We start from the raw sequence: 19,460 nt of genomic DNA on the forward strand, positions 1-19,460 counted from the left end.
TAGTTTATGGAGGAGTATTTAGAAATCTCAACCAAAGGCCTGTAGTGCCTCACTCAACTACAAGCCCCAGGGTTCTGTTGGATTTTCCCATGGCAGTTAATGCTGTAACTGTTTAATGTGAAAGTACCCCAGGTTTACTTTTTGCCTTGTAGGAATATGAGTGGTAAATGGTATTATGGATGTAGCTTCCATTGTGTATATATATGCGTGTGTGTGTGTTAATACACACATAATAAGCACTGATTGGCATCTCTGTGTGCGAACAGGATGCATATAAAGAGATGTTAACCCTGTTTTGCATACACAGAGAAGGAAATAACAGAGAAACAATCTTTAAATTCAACAGATTACAGCACTAGTCTTGTACAAAGTACTTCCTTAATTGTACCATTTCACCTCACAAAGTACTTTTAGAAAAGGTTTTATTATGCAATCACCTTGAGCAAGTCAACACTTACTGTAAAACCTATGTAGGTCCCAGATTTTCCAGATTTGCAGTGACCCTGGGCTTGTCTACACTATTACAATGGACATCAAGGCAAATTTGGCCTAAGCGGCTGGACTTTCCCCAGTTTCAAAGCATCTTGTTATAAAATGATGGCCCACAAGCGAATTTCCCCCAAGTCATTTTTTGTGACATATCAATGGTCACTCCACATTATTATTTTTCCCTGTCCTTCAAAATGCAAAAAAATATGTATTTCTGCCCTGGTCCAGGACACTCATCTGAATCTTTTCTTACCATGGGAGGACTAGCATTCAGCTATCACTAAAGCTAAGCCAAGCAGTTAATCAGAAGTGTTCAAGTACAGGTATAAATCTTTACTAAGCAGATATACTAATAACCAATTATGTGCACAAATGCAGCACTTTTTAAAAATGGTGAATGAGCTACTCAAACTTTCTGTCTCTTGAGAAGTGCCACTCTCTAGTGGGAATGATCCTGTGACTGCCATACACTGGAGATTATCATACAGAGGAAGCAAGCTTTCATCTCCCATCATTAAACCATGTTACTCGCATGATTGGGGAGGAAGATGATCACACCCCCATGTGTTTATCCTGTTCTTCTACTGTTCATAAACAGTAATGGATGCGTCATTTGGTATTATCACAAACTCCCATTAATACCAAATGATGGGTCCATTACTGTTTACAGATGGGAAAAGAAAGGGATAAGTGCACAGGGCTGTGATAATCTTCCCCCTGATCATGTGAGTAACATGGTTTAATGACAGGAGAAAGATACTTGCCTCCTCCGTGTGATAATCTCCACTGTCTGTCCCACCCCAATCACCATACATTCCTTCCTCTGCCACAGATGCAAATATGCTGGTCACATATCTGCTCATCCAAAGGAAAATCTAGAGAAAATTGACATTATTTTTTCTGCAGATTAAAGCCTTTAGATACCCAAAAGTCCCATACCCACTGCAAATTGGCCACTGTTCATGTGTCCACGTTGCCACCAAGTCAAAGAGAGTGAGGGTTTTCATTTAAAATAGTGTAGCCAACCCATTTGGCTTGTTCAGAAGATTTTATGCTGATGTCTTCTATTATAACTCTGCTGTGATTCCCCACTCTTTTTTGTCTTTTTTTAAAATTGACTCAGAAAGAAAAGAAATAGAAACCCAAGAACTAAATGACAGAACAATTGCATATCTTTTCATTGGCAGTGCTGGGATTCATCTCCCTGAAAATACTATTTGTAGCATCCATGTCACACTGGTTACTTTCTCGCCAGTGAAGATGTTTTCAAGTCAAGGATTTTCCTCTTTGAGTGATCAAAGCTAATTTTGCTACCACATACCTTTTTCATATGCACCTGGCTTTAAGACACTACAATAGCCAACTGGTCTATATAAACACCTATGAGCTATTTCTGATCACCATGTGGCTTTGCAGAATGGGGCAGCCTAATCCACGGAGGTTAAAGGAGCTAACATGTACTGATCCCTAGGGGTTCCAGCAACTAAAGGGTTCATTTTTTAAAACAATGGGAAGAGTGAAGGTAATAGGCTGAAAATCTGCCAAGAGTCCAGACTTTGCTTCCATGTGAAACTTCTGTGGCTGGGTTGTTGCAGAGGCTGTCAGCTCATATATTGTTTTTTATAAAAGTCTAAATTGTAATCATGACTTGGTTTGGGACTTTTTTAAATGAAAACTTGGATTGTCAAAATGCAATATAATTTGTTCACAACACTACGGGACTGAATGTTTCAGATTGTGTTCTCCAGTTTGCTAGGAATCACTATCTTCTGGGAGATCAAGAATCACTGGCCTAAATCCTATTGTTTTTTCCAGAGTACAGTAGATCCACTCAGTTAATGGGATTTACTTATATATTGACTCAGCATTCAGCAGTTGCTTCAGTGGGTCTACTCTATTTGGATTAACAATCAAGATTGCAGCCAGTGAGGTACAAAGCACACTGCAGAAATAATAGCAATAGGAAGTATATTTCAATACTGCCTATAAGTGCACTTAAGTACTCCCTAAGCGGTTTACAATGTGTAAGCTAATTGCCCCCAACAAGGTGAGTACTCATTTTAGCGACCTCGGAAAGATGCCAGGCTGAGTCAACCCTGGAGCCCCTGGCTGAGATTGGATTCACAATTTTGTGGCTTGTGAATGAGTGGTTGCAGTGCTAGCATTTAACCACTGCTCTACCAGGTAGCATAGAGCTGGAGAGGTATGTTTGACACTGCTTGGCATCATGTTAGAGTCTTTTGGGGGGGGGGGGGGAGGTAGGGATGTATACTTTCTTTTGTTCATCTGCTAGAAGGAAAAAAACAACAAGGTGGAGTGGAATGGTTTAATTTCATTTATTTTAATAGGTCTAAACTTGTTACAATACCACTGCACTTAGCCCATGGTCCCAAGACTTGGATCCAAAACACACTGCAGAAATAATCCAGTTTGAGATGATTTTAGCAGCCTTGGCTCAGTGCTAGGGAATCCAGGAAAATGGAGTTTATTGTGACATCAGAGCTCTCTGACAGAGAAGGCTAAATGTCTCACAGAACTACAAATCCCAGAATCCCCTAGCACTGAGCCAGGGCGGTTAAAGCAGTCTCGAACTGGATTATTTCTGCAGTGTGTCTTCGACCCTAGTCTAATTATTTGGGATCATGGGCTAAGTGCAGTGGTATCCCAGCTAATCTAGACCCATTGAAATAAATGGAATTAAACCACTCGACTCCACCTTGTTGTTTTTCCCCTCTAGCAGATGAACAATATCCCCACCCCTGAAAAAAGACTCTAACTTGATGCCAAGCAGTGCCAAAGATCTCCAGCTGTGTGCTTCCATTTTACCTTTATGAAGAGCCTGACATGGGCAGTAACTTCAAGGCAACTCGAGGGCCCCTGCCCTGCACCTGTCTTGGTAGCAAGGAAAAGAGGGAGGGGATTCTCTCTGGTGGCCCAGAAAGTGAGTGAATGAAGAAGTGATCACCAATCTGACTCTGGTGGCAAAGAGGCCCTGGAGGAGAGGGGGATCCCTGGAGTAAGAAGAGGAGACAGCAGCCCCCCCCCCCCAGAATTTTCTGGAGCTGCCCAGCAGTGCTGGCAGCTTCTTCTATGGAGGAGCACCATGGAGCTGAGGGCCAGAAGGAGGGTGGTGGGGGACCCTGTCAGGCCTTTTCCTGCAACTGGGTTCTGGCAGGAGGCCACCAACTCTTTCACTCCTGGAGTGCCTCTTGGAAACCTGGTGCAGGGTGGGAGGAAGGGGTAAAGGGAGCCTTTCGCCACTCTACTTAGAGAGAGGGATGGATAAATGTTAAGGTACTGCTCTGAATAGACTGACAAAAGGCATTTGGAATGCCTGGGCAGGAAAATGGTGGTGTTGGTGGTGGTGAGGGACAGCTGGCCCCCTGAGGTGGCAATGCTGCTTTTGCCTCTCTGCAGAAGGATCCAAGGAGCCCTGTGATAGGTTTTACTTTTGACTTATCCACAGATCGTATCAAGATCCATGATTTTGGCCCCAAAACCTGCCCTTGAGTTGTACATGTGGTCAACTTCATATGTGCTAGTTTATGGAAACCAAGCATAATTTTGACGCTCTACATACACAAGACTTTCTAACATGGTGTTTTCTCTTGGTGCTATAGTTGACTGTGCAAAATATACTATTACAGTCATATTTCCCATATTTGTTAGTGTGGATTTTCCATCATAGCTTCTTTTGAAGAAATTGTTCATGAAAACAGAATAATTGCTGAGTGCCTTTAAGTAGTCCCTGAGAGCTTGATCAAGTTCACAATACTCTGGTGCTCTGTTGTTGTTGTTGTTGTTGTTATAGTAAGCTAGTTTTTAGATGATGCAGTGTCAGAACCTGTGAAATTAGCTGCTTTGGAAATTATTCTAATTCTTTCCATAAATAGAAAACTGTAGAGAGGCCTCTGTGTCAATCTAGCAGGAGTCAAGATGGGGACAAGGCACAATGTGTTGGTGTCCAATGGACATTCCAGGCATATTGGAACTTGTTGTAGCCTTATATGACTTTAAGTTACTGACAAATGTGATATGCTGTGTACTGTATTCTCCTTCTTCTAAAAAGAATTTCTTCAGGGTTACAGCAAACACTTTCTTCCAAGCAGAGCATTCTACTATCTTCCATCCCATTTTGCTTTTATCCTCTGTCACTTAACATTTGCAGTCTATAGATTATGTTTAGCCCTCATTAGGCTGTTTTTCTTTTGGAGGGTAGGGGGGGAAAGTGCCCTCTGATTTTTTTATTTTTTAACAGTAAAACATGAACAGCACTTTCAAATATTTACTGTGAACATCCCCATTTGTCTCTTAGGCTGCACCTGCCCTGCAGAAATAATGTAGTTTGTCACTGCTTTAACTGCCATGGCTCAATGCTATGGAATCCTGGGATTTGTAGTTTCTTGTAGCAGCAGATTTCTCTTAACAGAAAAGGTTAAATGTCTCAAAACTACAGTTCCCAGGATACCTTAGCATTGAGCCATGTCAGTTAAAGCAGTGCCAGAGTACATTATTTCTGTAGTGCAGATGCAGCCTTCCTGTCCCTATTTTGGCTCTAATCCTGGCAGCACTCAACATCTACTGTTAGAAGAAAGGAGAAGAGTGTGCAGGGAGGTTTTTATTTGCAGGAGCTTAGAGACAGTTGCAGGAACACTTCTGGAAAATTTACACCACCATGATTTTGCTAAGAGGACTGCATTTGTCATGTGATAAGTGTGTTATCTGAATCTTCCATTATGTGTTAGCAGTGTCCATTACAATAATTACAGCCACTGGGCTTTTACTACAGTTTGATATGTCACTGGCTTATCTGACTGTGCCCTCACTTTAGACATTAAGGTCAATATGTAATGTGATGTAATTTAGCAGAGTGCAAATGAAGGCTATTAAAATTATGCCTGGTAAAATCACCAAAACATGTTTTGTCTTAATAGTAGCATAGATATAGCTATTTCTTAAGAAATTTCCCATTGAAAAATTAGTTTTCAGTTCAGCTCAGCAATTAATAATCTGCCTACCTAATTACCTTTTAAACTGATAAACCATGAACAACCACATGACAGACTACCAATGGAAGTCTTTACTTCTTACAAGCAATAACAAAAAAATTCAGGGCTTTTCTCCTTGATGGGTGAGAATACAAGAGTTTGAGGAAAAATTTGATGACTTTTTGCATTTGGAAAACTTTTAGAAACTTACATTTGTGCAAAAATGTGTTTTGTGCAAAAAAAATTCTGTACAAAATGTGCCGAGGGAGGAGTCTTGAAATTCAGACTCTTGTGACTCTTTGGTATTGGGTGTCAAAAGCACCCTTTCTTTTAGAGGATGAAAAATTTTTAATAACCTAAAGAAAGCACACTAAGGAGTTTACCACACAAAGAAGATCGTGAGTTTATCCCATTAATATCCTGGAAAAATTGTGTGTAATGATTTCACACGACATCGCACAAAACCTGCCAGTAAAGTGGTGACAAAGAAGCATTAATATGCATCTTTTTAATTTTGGGATTTCAGGGACAATGCATTTCCAATATCACTTTATTTGTACAATTGCATGTGATAATCATTCGTGCAATTACTTGTCATTTCCGCTTCATTTGCAGGATGCTTTAAATGCACTTTAATCTCTCTTTAATGTCAAAATCAGCCCCAGTGTGATAAACTCCTAAAACAGAAATAGGAAGAAAATAGAAGCTAGAAGCTCTGAAATATATTGTCAGGTTTTTTTTTTCATTTCAGAAAGCTAATTTTTGTTCTGATGTGTGAAACACTTCTGAAACATAAGAAGTATATGTTTATCTGCTTCTTGAAAACTACAGGAAATAGTTTTTCAAGTCTTCTTGAAACTAGACTACTGTTAAATTACTGTATGTACATTGGGGTGTTTTGGAGGAAGCCCAAGGAGTAGCATAGTGACTCCTAGTATAGTCACACACACGTTCTGATAATACAGACCTATAAGACACTTAACACACAAAAATGAAAATGTGCACAATAATTGCATTAGGGATGAACAATATTACTGCATACTTTGTACCAGGGAATCAATTTGTTCATAAATAAATAAATAATAAACGGTTCAACTCAAGCAAATAAATATCGTTAAGATAAATAAAATAGAATTCCACGAAAGAGACTTTGATAGCAGTGGAGAAAATCAATTCAAAGAACACACTTGCATGACACTGGAAGGCTGTCAACCTTTTAAATCCAGGCCCTGGTTGTGAGGCCTATCCAGGGTACTGAAAGCTGGATTTCAATTTGTGAAGCTGCAGAGGTATGGCTAAACATATTGAGATTCTGAGGCTACAGGCAGGAGAAGGTAAAGAGAAAGAGGACAGAAAGAGAAATCCAGAAACCCAGCAAGAGCAAATGGAAAACAAACATAGTTCCTATCATTTATTTCTCCTCCCCACATTTGAGAGGATTATTTTATTTTATTTTATTTTAAAGCATTGAATACAGGACATATAAATACCAAACACATATCAAAAGTGAGGAAAACAATAAGAAATATACCAACAAGTATGGAAGAAAATAATATTTAGATGCTTGAGGAAACACAATGAAAAACAGGATTTTCAAGTGTCTAGAATGAGGAGAATCCTCCTCAAGCTGTCTTCTTGGTTTTTCCCTCCAGTCCTTCAAGAGGTTCACCTCCTGATATTAGCATGATGACTAGGCATGGGGGACCCAGGAAAGGTTCCTGGAAAGCTATAGTCAGTGGTCACCAAGGATTTGGAAGGCTGTGGCCTTCCAGATCTTTGGCTGCCTCGCCACTCCCTGCCCTCTGACCATCTTCTCAATTTCCTATAGGATGGGCAAGGAGGAAAGAGAAATGAGGACCTGGAAGGCTACAGTCTTCCAGACCCATGGCTGCCTCCCCCCTCTCAATTGTCATGTGGGAACAGGGCAGAGGCATCTCCTCCTCGCCAGTACTGTAGACTTTCACATCACATGAGACCACAAGGCAATGGAGATAAATATTCATTCTCCATTGTGAGAACAAATAAATTAACACAGCACAACCCAACAACAAGGTTTGCCCAGTTTTCAAACTTTGCTTAATTACACCTATTTCACAGGGACACAGTCAAGTCAGATCCAAGCTGGATGGACATGTCAATAGAAATATGCTTTTCTGAGAGCTCACCAATGGAATTGAAGCCTTGTCATTTGTTAATAGGACCCCACCACATACCTCGGGTTACGAAAATAATTCGTTCCGCGGCCGCTTTCGTAACCCGAAAAGCCTTCGTAAGCCGAAATGCCATAGGCGCTAATGGGGAAAAAAGCCGCGGCTCCGCCGCGGCTCCATTTAAAATAGCGCCGGAGTTTTTTCGTAACCCGAAAAAACTTTCGTAACCCGAAACAATAAATCCCTATGGGATTTTTTCGTATCCTGAAAAATTCGTAACCTGGGTATTTCGTATCCCGAGGTACCACTGTATATCTATAAGGTTACAGAGGGCTAATTCAAATTCAAGAAATGTCAACATGCTCAATAAATGTGAGCCATACTTTCTCAAAGTAATACAAAAAATATGGAAAGCATGGCGACTAATCAGGATAACCGTGGTGGCTGATTATGGTACATGCACATTAATTCAAGGCTCAGCATCTTGAGTGTCTTGTTCATGTTCTGCTAATCTTCCTGTTTGCAGCTATTAACTGCCTGGCTGGAACTTAATAGTGTCATAATCATCTGAATTACATTTTGTGCTTTGGCAAACTCCATCAAAGAAATGTGAAGGGTGATGAAATTCAGCCCAACTACTTTCAAAACAATAGAGGAAAATGACCCATAGTCAATAGGCAAGATTTCACATCCAACCTCTCTAGACCTATTTGCTCATGTTCTAGCAGGAAATTTTGGAAAAATCCACCCAAAAGGTAGACCTTAACTCAAAGGTCAGACATTCCCCACCATGTTGTGACAGTCCATGGGATGTGACAGCAGGCACTTCCACCCAATACATCCTGTGCATAGTCCTCACCACATTTATAAACCTAAGACGATAAGGCAGAGTCTGTGAAGGACCACATGCAAAAATGTTTCTTCCAAGCAGCCTCTCCTAAGCACCAGCATCCTGGAAGTACAAGTTGACCAGGTAGATAATACTTACCAGATCATCTTATATAACACTTCATTTCTGGGTCTCCCAAATAAAACACATACACTAAGAAATTTGACATAGAAACTGCATTGTCCACCCTATGAAGCTGATAGGAGATTATGACATTCTGTAGTAAATGATATTAGATTCTCCAGGATTGTTTGCTGTGAGGAGTATCCCATTTTTAAAGTGTCTTACTATAACAGATCCATGAAAATCCTACTAATATGCATATAGAGTTCCTGCCCCCTATAGAGTTTCCAGTATGTGCAGCCGTGTCTGTTGTAAGTGGTACATTACTTTAGAAGGGTACAAAAAGGCATTTCAGTGCACAACACAAGACTGCCTGTAGAAGTGTACCCAGACAACCTTTTGTCCATTTATCAAAGCACTCTGCTTCCATTTCATGGCAGGCGACACAGTAAATACTGGAAGGGCAAAGGTTATTCTGTACCCAGACAGTTTTATTAAATGAAATGATTTTGCCAAAGAGAAAGAGAGATAGAGAGAGAGCGCATAGAACTGAGGGCTTTAAAGTACTGGGCAATAATCTTTGTCTTTATTACAAAATATCTGAGCTTTGAAAACAATTAAGAAATCATCCACATTAAGATGCCACAATTTTAGCAAAATGTTTGACCATGAGATCCCTCTTGATACATTGGTAAAGTGTGGACTGCATGATAGTTTTGCTAGGTTGACCCACATCCGGTGGAGCAACAGTGCCCAGTGATTGTCATTAATTGTTCTCTATCAAGCAAGAGGGAATCTTAGGGAGAATACAATAGGACTTTTTTGTAGCACTGTGCGTTTCAACTTTTTAATAATTTATTTGGACAAAGGAGTAGATAAGATGGTTAGAACATTCTCAGATGAAACAAAGCTGGGAAGAGCAGCTATTAAATTTCACTTTTTTTGTTTTTACTCAGTGTTTTCACTTAACAATCATTTTAATCATCAATCATTTTAATAAATGCAAAGGGATCTTGCAGCACCTTTGGGACTAACTGAAAGATAGAAATTGGTACCATGAGCTTTTGTAGACCTGAGCCTACTTCCTCAACTTCTGTCTTTCAGTTAGTCTCAGAGAGCCCTTTACATACTGAGCTATGTCTTTGAATTCTACCATTTTAATATAGTAAGCTTTTCTTTTGTAGTAAAGAAGATTGGAAAGCTTAATTTCTATTTAAAGATGATTTGCCCTTAGACTTAAAGGCTAGAAACTTTTAGGTGAGATTTCATGATGTTCCTGATAAATGTCTGCTTACACGATGATGTTGGAAAGAGTGACTATCTAGACTATGTTTTGAATATTTTTAAGAACCTTCAGATTTCCCAGTTTGATATCATATATACCTTTTACTGAATATTTTTAATTTGTGTGATAAGACATCATATCATTTGTACAGCATGCCTTTCCATCTGTGGGGGTTTGGTCACCCCCCTCCCCACAGATGAGAAAAAATGTTCATGCTCAAGCCCCATCATAATAAATCAGTGGTGACATGCATGCAGCTCTGTCGGCATGGTTGCATGCATGCACCACAATTGACAATAATGGGGTGGGACAATCCGTGGTCTGTCAAGTCTGCAGATGGCTAGTTCACTGATATGGCAGTCCCACTGTGTTTACCATCAAGCCAGCCCTGGACATCAACAGCCCTTCTCAAGTCTGTCAATGACTGAAGCTCTTGTGGGTTTCTCATTTGTAGGGTTGCAAAGAATTGAAGTTGACTTTATGGTATACAACTTAATGGCATATAAACATATCTAAATGCAGCAATGGATTCAAACTACAAGAAAAGAAATTCCATCTAAACATTAGGAAGAACTGATTGCAGTTCAACAGTGGAACATGCTGCCTTGAGATGAGATGGAATCTTCTGATTTGGACATTTTTAAACAGAAGCTTAATTTGGTCATTTGTCAGGAGTGCTTTTTGTGTATTCCTGCATGTCAGAAGATTGAACTAGATGGTCCTTGTGGTCTCTTCCAACTCTATGATTCTATTAATTTATTTTATTATTTTTAATTTTTAATGTTTTAACTCCATGAATTGTTTAACTGACTTTTAAAACTTATATTTATACTTTTAATGCCTTTGTGTTGTTTTTAATTTGTATTGTTTTAAATATGTTGTTACCCTCTTTGAATCCTATTATCAGGAGAAAAATAGGATACAAATGATGATGATGATGATGATGATGATGATGATGATATCTTGAACAATTGTAATATATGTCTGAACAAGTAATTGGCCAGTTCTACAGGCCCAAGATATTTGCATATGCATGTATATGTAGCACCTCCTTGAATTTATACTAATTAGAAATCAGATGAAATAGATCTGAGCAGTGCATGCAGTTTTATGGAAGTGAGACATGCGTGAAACTTGTCTTCCATCTATCACATAAGCTGCTAGTATAATCTTACATAAATTCCAATCTCGGTGCTATTTGAGAACTTGGCTATCACCTGAAAAGTAAATCTAAGTATTAATAGGGTGTAGAGCTGAATGTGTACCTTTATCAGTTTTCATTACACTATCCCAACATAAGGGACTTTTAAATAATTGTACTGTTAAGTCTTGTGTGAATGTCACATCACTTAATCTCAGTAAAGTACAGGAGTGCTTTCAAAACTACTGAATGCAAGTTAGTCAAGCGTGAACACATTTGAAGTTATCTCTCTATTTACACTGAATAGTTTAGCTTCAGATGCTACTCAGAAAGCAGAAAACCCCTATCTTAGAATCTTGTTCCAGCACTTGAGAAGTGATTACATGGGACACACAGACTTCACTGTCAGTACTATGCTTGTAAATGTGATACCATCTTACAGAGACCTAGACTAAACTTGCTGGCATAGCCATCATTTTCCATTAGCATGTCGTGTGGTCAAGAATACTGGGAGTTATAATCATAAATATTTGGAGGGTGCCATATTGAAAAAGTCTGAACTAGATTATGGGGAAGTAATAGGGCACTTGATGTATCCCATGTGATACCTTCCTATAGGAACTGAGTATCATGAAGTGGTTCACACACCATTGTGGTGATGTGTAGATTCAACAGAAGAATGGTCATATGTAAGGACTCCATCCATTTGTCCTAAAATATCTTCATAAGCCTATTTATACCTATCTCTGTTAATACATGTGGGTGGTATTGGGCACATAATACTTTCTCAGCCTCAGAGGCAGGCAATGAGAAAGTGCCTCTGAACAAATCTTGCCAGCTAAACCCCATTATAGATTCACCTAAGGGTTGCTGTAAGTCAGAAATGACTTAAAGGCACACAACAACAACAATGAATGGATGCCTTGTGCCATAAAATGTGGAAAGAGGATTCTGATCCATGCTGTTTAAATTCAAAACTGTACTAATTCCTGTAACTGGCTAGATAAGAACTGGATCTTCCTGTGCCAAATAAGGATTTCTCATAGCAAAACTAATAATTGTATTCTCCTTACTCAATGAAGAAATAATTTAGGAAGACCCCCTAAACATCCCAAAGTGTGAATGACAGAGGTTCAGGAGACATGTTTTTAAGCTGCCAGTGCAAAAAGCATTTGGAAGAAAATATGGTTGTCAAGTTGATCCCCGGTAGTACATTCATGACATGAAGAGAGAGAGAGAGAGAGAGAGAGAGAGAGATGTTTTGGGTTTTCATTTTCTGATGATAGGAGTCCTTCTTTCTTCCTTTCTTCCCTGCTTTTAAAATCCCATAACCTAGAGCAATGCTTTCATCGTGGTGGAAAGGTGATGGGTTCAGTTTTTGTCTGCTGCAGGTGGCATTGCAAAACACATATGAGTTTAGTTTGAATGAAAGAAAAATCTGCCTGTGCTTTCTTAGCTCCATAAAAAGTTGTGCACAAGTGTTTTGAGTCTGCAGAGCTAAAAAAATAAGAGAGGATAATTTGCTTTCATAATATGAACTGTTCCTGTGATAATGTTAGTTATTCCAACATATGTATTTTCACTCTGTTTAGAATGCTGATTTTTTCCAGTAACTTGAAGTACATCTTGCAGTTTTCTGATCCTAAAGAATCTGACATTGATTTCCATAGGGCACACAGAGGTTGAACAAGGACTGTATCACATCCAGATGCTTTACTCATAACAAATCCTTCTGGCAGTTTCATCACAGCTGAATACTGTTAAACTGGATCCATTATTTCATTTGTTTTTAATTGCTCTATAATGTTTACATATCTTGCATATTAGTATAAATCTTTCAGGGAGTAGAATTGCATTAAATCTTCCCACTCGGAGTTCTTTTTCATTTCTCCATCTTACTAGGATTCTCACTGAATCTTAATAAGAAAGGAGTTTTGTGGCACCTTAAAGAATAGTTTATTCCATCATAGGCTTTTGTGGAGTACAATCCACTGCACTTGAGGAAATGAGCTTTAGCCCACAAAAAACTTTAGCCCAGAAACTAGCTAATATTTAAGATAACGTTTCTTCTCTTTATATTAACATAGCTAAAATATCTGATAGTCATGAATGGTAAACTAATCCAAGAGTTCTTTTCCATAACCAGAATGACTGAAAGAATATTGTACTGTCCTTACGTTCATACATATAGCAGCCAGAAACCTGTGCTATACTTCTGCTAGACTCTACTATTTCCACCAGAATCAGTACACTACAGTTGGCCCTTCTTATACATGGATTCAAGCATACACGGTTTGAAAATGTTCAAAAAAAGTATACATTTCAAATATCAAACCTTGATTTTCCATTTTTATAAGGGACACCATTTTGCTATGTCATTATATTTAATGGGACTTGAGTATACACGGATTTTGTTATACACGGGGGATCTTGGAACCAAACCCCAGCGTATAACAAGGGTCCACTGTACTTTCTCTTGTAATTTTTCTTGCATCCCCACCCTCCAAAACTGATTATAAGGCTGGAAACCAACCCTGAACAGGTTGTTGGGGTTTGCAGAGGTTAGACATGGGAGAAATGAGGAAGAAATCTCAAATGTTGGCGTTGCATGAAGAAAGATAACATTGAATCTTGGCTTTGATCCAACTCTCACTGCATGGACCTCCAAAAGAAAGGAGTTTTCCTTTTCTCTTCAAACAGAAGAAAACTGGTACAAAATTGTAATTAGGAATATATGGATTGCAGTTATAGATTTGTAATCTTTTCTTATGGATTCAAAACTGCCTCATGTTCAGATGTGCTTTGTATTCATGATTGTGGCACTGTTGCCATAATCATAAATGCCACCCAAAAGCCATCTTAAACTCCAGGGGGCATCTCTGAGCAATGGAGGTCTGTGGCACAGTGAAGTGGAGCACTTCAGAATTACACAGCCAAGCCTCTTCTGGACCTGAGCTACAGTGTGGTGAGGAGTTCCTCTTCCAAGTGCTCTTGTTACAATCTCCCATTGTCATACTCCAGCTTGAGGGTAGGGGGGAACTGGCTGCCTCACTGAAGATTTTCATACCTGGATGAATCGCTGGTAAAACATCCATTAAAAGTTCCCTCAAACGTGGAGGAAGCATGTGTATGTGGGAGCTTGGCGCACTTCCTCGATCATGATGCAATCGTTTCTCCCTCCAGCATCCCTGAATCGTCTCAAGGGTAGCAGGATTTCCTATGAACACAAACTTTTACATAGCTACAAATGCAATGTAGGATCTTGCCTATTCATCGTATGAAAGAGAATTCAAAAATCTATCCATTGTCAACCTTCTTTGAAAAATGTTCCACAAATGCATAGATAACAATATCAATATAGATAAGAGCTTTAAAATGTTACCTTTTCAGACAGTATCTTCCAGATGTCCCAGCAAACATCGTATTCTAGGAATTGTCACAAAAATTAACTCTACCAAGCTCCAACCTAGACAGATACAGACCTAGACAGAGCCAACATGGAATTCCCTTTTTGGTTTGCTGCCTATTGATTTCTTTGCCTGACATGTTGAAAATGCAGCAGAAGGAAGCAGCATCTACCATCACCATAAGGTTTCATAGTTGTAATGCTTTTCTTTGTGCCCTTGTCATGAGTAGGGCTATGCTAGTGGTGTGGGGTTAAATGCAAAACTGGAAGAGGAACTTAATGTAATTGTCAATAACACAGTTAATGCACAAAGAGTTACCTCATTGTTCTTGTCACCAGCTATTCTTTCCTTTCCAGAACTTCACTGTCATTGCATTGTGAAAAAGAAGTAATGCCAGTTGTTTGCAACAGGGTTCTCAGACTCTTTAAATACAATATTTATAAATATAATTGATAAATTATTATATTTATATTGGGTACCAGGGCCTGCATGTTGCCCACAAGCTGAACTTTCCCTACCTCTGTAAGTTAAAAACATTTGTAAATGAATTTTTGAAATGAAATCTTTGAAAATGACTTTCCTAAACTATTCTCCAGAAGAAAATTAGCAGAAGACTAAGTTGGGAATCAGGGACTCCCAGTGTTCAGGTGAGAGTTTTATGCATCGTCCAGTTTTTCTTTTTCTACACGAGGTCAGCATAAGTCAACAGGCAACTTGAAGGCATGTGTGTGTATATGTCTGTCTTTAAGTCTCCTGTTGACTCATGAAGACTCCTTGAATTACATAGGTAAGGAATACTCAAGAGGTGGTTTGGCTAGGTTCTTCCTGTGAAATATAGCCTGGTATTCAGTGATGGTCTCTCATGCAAGTACTAACCAGGACCGATCCTGTTTAGTTTCCAAGATTGGATGGGATCATGCACACAGACACATGAATGGAAGATGGTTATTATAACTTAAACCATATGAATGTAATATGGGAAACTGTCAAGTAAAAGTATGTAAAACATCTTAATTATTTAAATTCTGATGTTTGCCTAGGCTCCTATCAATCCCTCCAGGCCTGTACAATAATTAAATGATGGTATAGTTCTGCTTTACAAAGTTATCCTCTGTATGAACCTATAAACATTCTACCTTATCAGTGGACGCAAAACAATTCCTGGGCTGTTACTACTCAATTTTCAGCTAATTTCACTAGTTTGCATAAAGTGTCAAAAGCAGATTAGGCACACACTGTTTCTTTATTAAGAACAACTGGACTGCAGCTGAGGTGTATGGCTGAGAATGAATATTTATTGAATCACTTTTGATGATCATGTCAAATGCTGGTGGGAAAGAAACTGGGGTTCATAATCAGTCTTCTCTCCATTGCCTGTTAAGCACATTTCCCTTGTTCTACATCTGATGTATGTATAGAAATTCTTGTTGCTACTTCATCTCACAATAAATTGTCTTTTCTTTGGAGATTGCCAAAGTCTAAGCTTCTTTTGGAGCCACAGTTAATCTTTTAATTGGATGAGAGATTTAGCATACATTTGAATTGGTCTAATTTTACTTGGACACTATGTGTGTTTTAAAATGCTTGTCTAGAAACTGCACCCCCACCCCCACCCTCAGTACTTTCTAAATGTCAGGGGCCAGCAAACAAAAGATTGACTGTATTTTACCAGCTCAGTAGCAAATTATTTCCAATCTTTATTGTAAAATAATAACAATTTAAATACACAACTTATAAATATTAGTGGAAGAGAGAACCATACTGATGGTGTATGGGAGATAAGAAAAAACCTTGGAGAAGGTATAACACCAAAAATATTGTTAATGAAAAGCTCAGTTAGAAATCACCAAGATGTAGTAACAGAGCTCTATTGAAAATGGAGTGACAACACTGATCAACAGTAACAGTGTTAATTTGCTTACAATATGTTAGTACCACCTTCTGGTAAACAACAGCTCCTAGGCTGGATTCACAGTATGAAATGTTGAAACAACAAATTAAACGACCTGTATAATGAAAAATTTAATACCCTACATCTAAGTTTTACAAAACTATGTATTAAACAACTGTAAATTAACATACAATCAGCAATACCAATGAAAACAAACAACCGATAATTAACTTTCAAAAGCTTGAAAGTATTATGAACTTTTACTTGAAGGGAGATAAAAGGAGAAAATGCTATATGAGCTTTGGGGAGTGGAAACTCTATAAAAGTGAAATACAACCTTACTGCTAAAAACAATGATATCTTGACTATGGTCTTATTGGCTGATTTTAAATCCCGGTAGCTTCCTCTAGGCCCCCACCATCTGTAGTGCTGCAGGTATATATTAGTTTAAAGTACATAAATTGAGACAGCAAAAGTTGGAGGAAATTTGGCACTTCCCCATATAACTGTTTGAACCCATAAATAGCTGGACCAAACTTAATATGAACTACCTGTAGATATGCTGGTGGTTTAAATTGGGGAATAAAATCCCTTAATGAAAGACAATCTTTTACAACAGGATAGGCATGTATTCAAAATATTGAAGAGCAGGAGTCGGTGTATTATAAAGGCAGATCATTTTCTAAAAACAGATTAACAGAAAATGCTTTCACAAACTTCTGTTTACTTCCCAGAAGAAAGCTTTTCAGGGGTTGTGTTCCCAAGCTATACTTGAATGTCAGTACGCTGGAGTGTATTCAACCGTAATGTTTGTGCTTGAGTATATCCACCCATATCATTCACTATGGGCTATGTTGTCCTTCCAATAAGATGGTAGTGGACAACTGTACAGGGGTTGGGGGGGCATTCTGCCTCATACACACCAAGGAGAATACCGCACTGCGTTCTCAGAACATTCTGAGAACCCGATGAGAACGGAACACATTTAAGAATACCGCACGTATGTGTTCCAATCCGGTTCTCAGAACGTTCTAAATGTGTTCTACATGTGTTCCAGGAGGGGATGGATTAAATGTGTTCCCAGTGAACTATAATGTGATGAGAACGTTCCAACAGAGGTCTGTGCGGTATTCTTATCTGTTCTCAAATCCGTTTTCTCATTCCTCCATCTCCTGATTGGCTGAAAGAATGACAGGCAGGGAGGCAGGCAGGCGAGGGACTGCAGTGAGGGAAGGGGTGTGTGTGTGTGTGTGAGGGGGGAAAAAAGGAGGGAGGGAAGGGAGGAAAGTTGGGACAAGGGAAAGAGAGAGAAAGAGAGAGGGAAAGAGGGGACCAGGGCAGAGAGCAAGAGGGAGAGGGTCTGGCTGCTTCTGCGGGGGGCCTCTGGTGTCATGTCCAGCAGGGCTCCTGTGCTGGCAGCCTGCAGGAGGCAGGGATGGCAGGGATGCCCAGGACCTTCTCCTCCTTCCCTCAAAGAGGGAACCCACAAAAGCTCCTCTGTTTGGAGCACCACACAAAAGCAAGCAAACTCCCAGAATTCCATAGCAAAGAGCCAGACCCTCTCCCTCTTGCTCTCTGCCCTGGTCCCCTCTTTCCCTCTCTCTTTCTCTCTCTTTCCCTCCTTTCCTCTTCTCTCCCTTGTCCCAACTTCCCTCCCTTCCCTCCCTCCTTCTTCACCCCCCCACACACACCTTCCCTCACTGCAGTCGCCCGCCTGCCTGCCTCCCTGCCTGTCATTCTTTCAGCCAATCAGGAGATGGAGGAATGAGAGAATGGATTTCTCTCGGCTTGAACGGACCTCCGTGGAAAATGTTCTGGGAATGGTTTCAAGAAAAAGGAAGCGCTGTGCGGTAAAATGCATTCCAATCATGTTCCAGTTTACTCAATGCGGTAATATCCGTTCCAGGAACGTTCTCATCACGTTACGATGCAAAACGTTCTGAGAACGATATGCGATAATCTCCCAACACTTTTCGGTGCACTCGAAGTGAAGTGTCTTTGCTTGCATCTGAACTGCAGAAATAATGAAGGTTGACACCACTCATAGATTCCTGGGATTTATAGTTTGTTGTGACACCAGAGCTCTCTGACAAAGAAGGTTAAATATTTCACAAAACTGCAAATCCCGGAATGCCATAGCATTCAGCAATGGCAGTTCGGGTGGTGTCAAACTGCATTATTTTTGCAGTTCAGATGCAGCCTTCAATTCTGGCGGCCATTTTGGGCAATTTTCAGTTGATTTTTAAATATATATTTTGTGTTTTGGGACGGTTTGAGTCAGGGGAAGCAAACTACAATAATTTGGCACATTCTGGGCAGTTTTACTTTTTAAAAAATAGTTTGGTCTGTAGAAGGCTCAAAATGTTTGTTTATTTAGTAATGTTTACCTGGCGAAGCCCTGGTGACGCAGTGTTTAAATGCCTGTACTGCAGGCTGTCATACACAAACTACAAGGTTGTGAGTTCAGTATCAGCCAGGGGCTCCAGGGTTGACTCAGCCTGGCATCCTTCCAAGGTTGCTAAATGAGTACCCAGCTTGTTGGGGGCAATTAGCTTACTTACACATTGTAAACTGCTTAGAGAGTGCTTAAAGTGCACTGATAAGCAGTATAAAATGCATTTGCTATTGCTATTATTATATTAACTGAGTTGTTTCATTTCACATGCGCATAATGTTGATTTTGAATGAAAAAAATTGCCAACACACGTTGAGCTGCTTTTTTTTGTGTGGTGTAGGAATTTATCCCTATTCTTTCTATGTTAATCTTGCTGCTGGTGCCAAATTTCTGTTAAAGAAGTATTGCCCATGAACATATCTACTTCTTTAACTGAGTCATACCTGTAATTTCTTAGCACTGTACCTGCATTTTTAAAAAGGACGTATTTTTAGTCAAATGCATTTTTTTTACTAAGGAGATCATTTGATGCAAGCTTAACTGCCACTATCTTATAAAAATGTATTACTTATTGTTGTTCTATGCTCTGTTTCTAGAGAGAGAGAGAGAGAGAGTAAGTGAACTGGAACCGGAAAGGGAATCAAAGTAAAAGTTCTTATGCATTTGTAGCAATAGCAAGTACATTTCTATACTGCATATCAATGCACTTAAGCACTTGTAGCTCTAGGACTAATATACATCACTGGGTTAAAGCTCCTAAAC

At 39.4% G+C, this 19,460-nt stretch overlaps 1 protein-coding gene across 3 annotated transcripts in view; it reads left to right on the top strand.

Moving 5' to 3' along the window:
* FGGY (FGGY carbohydrate kinase domain containing) overlaps positions 1-19,460 on the top strand; it is a 208,377-nt gene that overhangs the window by 104,094 nt on the left and 84,823 nt on the right. The gene's annotated exons all lie outside the window — the stretch shown is intronic.

Source organism: Sceloporus undulatus, chromosome 4 (assembly GCF_019175285.1).
Source record: "Sceloporus undulatus isolate JIND9_A2432 ecotype Alabama chromosome 4, SceUnd_v1.1, whole genome shotgun sequence".
NCBI classification, from domain to species: Eukaryota; Metazoa; Chordata; class Lepidosauria; order Squamata; family Phrynosomatidae; genus Sceloporus; species Sceloporus undulatus.